The sequence below is a fragment of the Ruditapes philippinarum genome, unplaced genomic scaffold (genome assembly GCF_026571515.1).
Source record: "Ruditapes philippinarum isolate M1 unplaced genomic scaffold, ASM2657151v2 ctg11127_1_1_1_1, whole genome shotgun sequence".
Lineage (NCBI taxonomy): Eukaryota > Metazoa > Mollusca > Bivalvia > Venerida > Veneridae > Ruditapes > Ruditapes philippinarum.
The window spans coordinates 23,279-31,281 of record NW_026867052.1 but is presented as its reverse complement, the minus strand read 5'-3'; positions in this window follow the sequence as shown (position 1 = coordinate 31,281).

Below are 8,003 nucleotides of genomic sequence, written 5' to 3'. Positions count from 1 at the left end.
GGTAACAAATTTAATGGGTTTGCTGAACAAGCCCTCTATCCGATCCTTCAGAAATAACAAATACCTGATTCAGTTAACCTATTAAGCAAAAATCTAAATATGCTTTTCGTTGAATTTGTTTACTATTCTTGAAAACTATCACTTCTTTGTACCACTTCTACAGTTAGATAAAGATAAAATAACTAAAACTGTTAGCTTATGTTTTGGAAATAACTGATTGATTTAAACTTGTTACATAATTATCGTCTATTTTCCAAGAAAGATATCTATTTCTTTCATGTTTTCTTTATGTATTTTTCTGTATAAGATTGATAATGGAAACGCTTAACGTGACTTTTGAGGCATTATCTGTTTTATCTACTATCTTTAATCATATTCCAGATCGGAGAAACAAAATTACTAACAACGCAAGACCTTTACCCAGCTGTTGCACTTGACACCAACGGCCAAGTAGTCAAAGTCAATCCTGATACTAAATCACCAGTATAGTATCAACGGACGTGAACTGACAATAAACCTCGGCGTTTTGTGTTGATTTCACGGTCTTATGTGAACATTTTCTTATTTGAAAACCTTAATATCTTTTTCACCTCTATACGATAATATTACACGTTAGGTTCACTTTGAGAAAATGGCATCGCATTTTCGTACGGATTCCGTTAACATTTTACATTCATCACCTTATTTATAAGTAATTATGAAATATGCAGTCTTAATATAATGAAAGGTGTGTGCTGTAAAGATTTTTTTAAGTTCAATTGAAAAGAAGAGGCATTCAGCTTTTATTTGTTTCTTTGACTTGTTTTTCATCAGGATATTTTAGATACACTTGATAGTTGAACAGTTTCACTCTTGTTTTCTAACAACTCTTTGAATATGTACATAATATACGCAAACAGATTAGCATTAACTCCAAATAGCAATAGAAATACATTTCACCCAGTGAAAGCTGAGATCATGTATTTTTATTTACTGTGTTGCAAGGTGCGTTACTTTACAGATTAATGTCAAATTGTAAATAAAAGTATAAGCTGAAATGTTATTCGTGTTTTGTTTATTGATATTAGAATATTGCGTAAAATAGATTATCAGGCGACTTCACAGGAACGCAGACACAACAGACAAATTATTTTGCTGAACTGATGACCCTGTAACAATTCCGACTACATCCAGAACATGCTAAAGAAACCAACAGAGTATCAGGGAGTATTCATCTAAAAGTTGAGATCTGAAAAAAAATATCGGTCTTATTAATCAGTATGTAATTTTAAAAGTGATAACTTACAATGAGGGTATTGCTTTAAAATAAAGAAATGCGTCATATTGACAAGAAAATCAAGATAATCAAGAAACAAGTGCATAAAGGCATTTACAAAGATTTAAAATTCTTAAAGCCATTCCCTTTGTAATGATCTAAGATCTCATAGAATACCTGTGAAACTAGGTCAAAAATGTAAATATACCGAGTAATGTTAGACAAATTATAAAAATGATCAATGCCTTTCAGAATTTAAAAGTGTACAGATCATATGAACCGTTCAAAAAAGCAACAGAAATACAAATATTTGAGTATTGTTAAAATTGATTACTTTAATGATTGCGAAAAAATAATCCTAAAATCGGAACAAGTTTATGAAGAGGATATGTGTTATTAAAGACTGGATTGCACAAAACGTTTGAATATAGTTAAAAAAAAACTAGTAAATGCAAAAATTGTGGACAATTCTGTTTGTTACGGTAGACATTTTAAAATATACATAAATAATGATTTGACAAATCAGATAACAAAAACAGATCTACCCTAGGTGATCATCCAATTTCATAATTTATAATCAATTTATGAATCATTCTTTCTTTAAAATGATGATCAAATAAGTTAAAAGCCTTTTTATTGACTAACCTGCACACAACCGCAGCCATAGATATACACTATAATTCATTTCCGGTCGCCTATTTTGTTCTATTAAATTAATATATTATTAAATTACTTTTCTAGATTAATTAAATTACAATTTTAGGATGATCTTTGCCATTTAAAGCTGCTTACACAAATTTTTAATTGTTAACATGATGGTCAAGGTATATAGGCATTCTTATTTAAGAATAATGAACTTGAAAACATCTTTGCAACATTGACGTATGGTACAAAGTCGTTTGTGTTAGTTTATTGTTTGAAGCGCTTTATTTCAAATCGTCTATATTTACTTATTTACTTCAGCTTTGTTTGTAACCACACTGGCACTATGAGTGTCATATGACATGTTTTCATTTTGTTTCGTTACATTTTTAATTGTTAATGATAAGAAATTGACATGTTCTTTCCTTCTTTTCTCCACTGTTGACACCCCTTTCTATGTTTAATTTGGTGCTACTCTCGGTACCTTGCCAGTAGCATTTTGGTTTAAGAGCGCACCTGAGTGTAACAACTTAACGTTTACGATACCTATCGATCATACATTTAGAAAGTTAAACAAAGGTTTCCTGGAGCAAAACGTCTCATTACTTCGGAAATAATTAATAAAAAACATTAGAAAATGGACATATATTAAAGGGAAACAACTATCAAAAAAGTAAATGTATATGCTATTTTTATTTCTTCCCTTCTTTATATAAACAGAAGTTTTCCGCAATGGAAAACTGCAAATCATGCCATTTTGGTGTAACCTGAATAAAGACCTTTGTAGTAAAAGATTTAGACTTTTTTAAAATGTGTAGACTTAATAAATGCAATGAACACATTGTTCATCCAAAAAAAATAATATTGCAGTGCGGTCCACAGGGTTGAAGTTCTTTTCCGTATACGCACAGCTTTAACAAACAGTGCAAAAAAAAACAAGTCTGCAACGCAATCAGACCGAGTTGTGTTTCCTCGAGAAAATGAGTATTTACCTACAATGCGTAGACTTTATATACAGAAAGAACAATTAACTGATCTTAATGTATTAGGACCCTAATGGGCACTATCAGGAACTAAAGAAATGACATCATAGGTCAGATGTATACCTTAAAGTACGCCTATATGCAAAATTTAAACAAAGTTTACCGTACGGAAATCAAGTTATGGCCACTTTTCTGAACTCAAGCTAGGATGTTATGAGGACGCTTTTTCGAAATGAGGAACCTTTAAATAATCTGCAATAACATTCTAATGAAAAATGTTTTCCCATGATTTTTGGGTAAGAAACAAATAGTACCATTCAGCTAACAATCCACATAAGCAAAATTATAGTTTCTACTTAAAATCTATGAAATCTGTATAAAAATGTTACCCAACCCCACCCATTTTTACCACATGTCTGACCATTTTTCTACTTAGGGAGCCTAATTAAAAAAAATCCTTAAAATTTACCCAAATGAGTGCCTGTTTTCAAAGTTTCCCTAATTTTTTTAAAAAGTATATTGGTTGATCTTGTTAAATATGAAATACTTTTACCGTCTAGTGTTTATTATATTACACTTATATCAGGTACCATATTTATTACTAGATTTAGCATAATTTAGCCAATAAATACCTATATAAATTAAAAATTCAAAATTAAACACTTTTTTCTTTCCATATGGGACATGAGAGATACATAAATAATGTTATAAGAAAAAGAAGAAAGAAAAAAAAAAGTTGACCCTTCTGGGGATTGATCCCATGGCCCTTATTTTCAATGTAGTTAACAGTAATTCTAGCCTATTTGAATACTCTTCAACGCGGAGTTAATGCATTAGGGTGCTAATACCTTAAAAACGAGCGAACATGAAGCACAGATCTACCGGAGCTATTTTAATGTATAAGGGTTTTTGTCTTTTATAGCTGTTAAGACGAAAAAAATTCAAAACACACAGAATGACTAATCCGTAACGGAATGAGCGAAATGTAGTCATAAAGATTGTTTCCGGAAAAAGGTGCTTTTAAAACAATTCACTGCCTAAATATTAAGGAGAAACAAATAAACGATTTTAAAAGCACAAAGAAGTGTATTGAGTTGGAGCTGTAGGTAATGCATTGCAATGAAAGGAACACTTAAGCTAGTACAATGTTTAATTCGGAACGTAATTCAACAAATACTGACATAACTGTCTGTTCAAGTAAATACTGCTATGTTCGAACAATTACCAAATTTTATATAAAAAGGACCATGACGAACAGGTCTCTTAGGGGGGGGGGGCGTTTTGATGATAAACTTTCCAGACATCGGTTTGCCCAAGAAACTAAAACAAAGCAACATAACTTATCTAAATGATTTCGAATATGGGTAAACGCTCAATGTGGATAGGAACAGATAATCAAGTTTCCTGTACAGAATATAAAACCTTCATAACTGAATAAATCGCTATTGAATAACTATACAGAGGCAGATAAAATGTAGCACCTGTATATTTCATCTCCGAAGATGGTTGAATATCAGTTTATTTACAGCTGCAACTTACATTAAATTAAGAGATATGTAAATGTCAATAAATCATTGACTGGTTGAGTTTCATTTTAGTCAGTTTTAACAAATGACAGAATAGCTAGAATCATGCATATAATGCGGGAGTCTATTTTTACTACACTGTGCATACTTTGCCTAGTTGTGGGTGTTTTGTCAACATTTACCTAGTTTACACATATATCAACATCTTATTATTATTGTTGGTCAAGGCTAAATCAATCTTCAAAAATAATTTGGATACAGTGGATAATCGTATAATGTAATATATTCAATTATCTCTAGAGAATTGAATATAATTTTAAATACAGTTTAGATGCTTTAGTTAAAAAACAAATGGGATTGAGTCATTTAAAATGCACGTAAGCATGATCTATAGGTACTGACAGAAATATTCATAAAATAGAGAAACACAGAAACCCTTAAAAAAGCCCAACCCAAGCTTATCATTGGTAAAGATTTTTACGTAGCAAGTTAGCCTATATTTCAGGGATATCAAAATGGTGAGGTCATACACTTCTGGAGTGGCGCTTGAAACTGAGGCGGAGATCTTCTAAAAGGATACCCACTTTGCTATTATATGACCAGAAGAAAGAGCAAGTTTTATGTGCTAGAAATACGCAAAATGATATCCTTATATGACATTTGCCGTTTTTCTAAAATGAGATGAAAGAGGATCCACAATGGCTGACTTTTTCTTTTATGTAAGTTAATTATTGCAACTACATGTCTACATTAACTTACATTTTTGTTTGTAAGCACACTAACACAGTTCGTCGCTCTATGTATCATTAATTAAGTTAACCAGTTTTTCAACGAAAATCGGTTATTGAAATGCCAAAGTCGGAAGGCGTATATGCGGGCGGACGATTGGGCGGGAGGCGTGCGGGTGTTAACTTTTGGTTTATGCTTAATAACTTGAATTTGCTATTGACTCTAAACATGGTGAATCGGTAGTATATATCAAAAGAAGCTTGGAATTGCTACATAGGTGTCTGTGATCAATTCAAAGATTACTGTTGCCAAAAAAAGAAATTCAGTATCCGCTAAATAATTTGAGTTGGCTTTGGCCTATTGACACTAAACTTGGTGTATTGGTTGCTTATATCAATACCTACACAGATGTCTGTAGTCTAGGTCAAGGGCACTTAATACAGACATTCAGTTTCTACTCAATAACTTAAGCTTGCTTAGGCCTTTTGACACAAAACTTGTTGTATTGGTAGCTAATATCAAGACGCAGCTTGAACTGACTGCCTTAGTTTCTGATCAAGGTCAATGTTGCTAAAAAGAACTTGTACTTTAGCTTAATTAATTGATTTTACTTAGGCCTATTGACGCTTAGCTGGGTGTTTTGGTATCTAATGTCAAGAGGCAGTTTGTTATTGTTATCTTGATGTGTTTGATCAAGGTCTAGGTCACTGTCGCTAAAATTATAAATTAAGTTTCCAAGTTGCTCAATAACTTCAGTTTCCTTTGACATATTGACATCAAACTAGTATGTGATAGCTTTTATTAAGACTCTGCTTGGGATAACCTCTCAGGGAACTATGATTAAGGTCAAGGTCACTATTACTAGAAATAGTTCTAAATTCAGTTTCTACATAAGCGACCTATTGAAAGCAAAGTTTGTGTGTTGGTAGCTTATATCGAGACGCAACTCGTATTTCCTACCCAGATGTATCTGATCAAGGTCAATATGACTGTTGCTAAAAAGAATCTTTGTTTGAGGTTGCTTTGGCCTTTTGATACCAAAATTGGTATGTGAGTAGCTTATGCCTAGATGTAAGTTTGGCTTGTTTCGTAGGTGTCTGTGATTAAGGTGATGGCCACTTCCTTGCAGAAAGAAAGTTGGTTTGCACATCATAACTCGAGTATAGTAACCAATTACATGACCTATTTACGCCAAACTTGCTGTGAAGGTAGCTTATATGAAGATGTACATTTATATATTTAGATTGCTACTTAAATATCTGGGAGAAAAGTCAATGTCACTTGCTGACAATATAGTTATAATTAATTTAGCAGATTTAATCAATAATTCAGTACACATTGACTTATTGATACTTAACTTGGCTTTAGTGTAGCCTACACGAAAATACATCCTTGCATTGCTACCCAGGTGTCTGTTATATTTTTATTTTGTACTGTTTGAACCCGATCTGTGTTGGTATGCATAAAAGCATCTTTTTCTAACTGCCATACTTCACTCTAAATTCCTTTCACATCATACTTGGTCGGTGAAAAGCTGTTTTTCGTCGCATTGTGGATTAGGTTAAAAAGCATAGTGCGGTTTTCATCCCAGGAGGAAAACAAGGCACTGAGTGAGGAAAATCGACACTTATGGTACAAAATAAATCCCACTTTAAACTTGAGGCAAAACATTCCCAACAAACCCTAAAACATAATGGTACATATGTGAGATGTACCGTGGCAAACTTTATGGTTTAAATTATACATGAATATCATGAATATGGAAAATAATATGAAACATTGAAGGTTATTTATTGACAATCCTCTGAATCATAATGCTTAGATAGTTGCCTAGTAATGTAATGTTATATGCCACTTTAAATGCATAAATGGTTAATTTTTAGGGCTTTAGGGCTCATTTAACCCTTTGTATGATCAAAACAACTGAGCATTTTTAACAATTTACTTAACTGTAGTGATATAAAAATAAGAACAAAATCTTCTATAGAAATTATGATTGTAATAAATATGCCTCATCATGCGAAACAAAAATTTTACCAGTTTGTTTCTCGAACAAAGAACAACCATATTAAAAACATTTATGAAACAAAATAGAAAGTCCTTACCCGTTAGAAGCGCTTATGAAACGGTCAAAATACAGGTTCAATTTATCTGCATGTTTAACATTCAACTTCAAATTAATTTGGAGAAAAGGAAATTTTGATAATCATCACGCTATAGCTGTGCACCTTTAACATGTTTTTTTCACATGACAAGGCTCTTGACAAGGCTTAAGTGTTGAACTAGTTACCTAGTTATCAGCACTGTTTGTAAATTGATAACAATTGATAAGAATGAACAAATTAAGAACATTTTACAATGCACGCATTAAGAACATATTACAATGCACACATTAAGACCATATTTGTAAATTGATGACAATGCACGCATTAAGAATATATAACAATGCATACATTAAGAACATATCGATAGCAAACAGTGTACTTGTAATCATCAGGAACTAATCAATACAGCACATGACATTTCAAGAACAAAACGATGTATTTGGTGTAAGTCTGTCCCAAATGTTATATATACATGTATATTAGATTAAATATGAAAAGATTAAATTATGAGAAGATATCTGTATCAAAAAAAGAGAAAATACTTATTACTAGAATAAGAAAATATTAATAAGGGAATGTTAAAATACTTAAATAATGTATTTTTGATAACACATACTATCAAACTCATGTAAAAAAAAAAAAAGCATAAAGCGATGTCAACGATTTTAACCCACAAATACCTTGATGAAGAAGAAGAGGAGAAGAATGCACTATGTTATGGTTCATTTAAGATACAATACATACATATAAATATAAACAACTT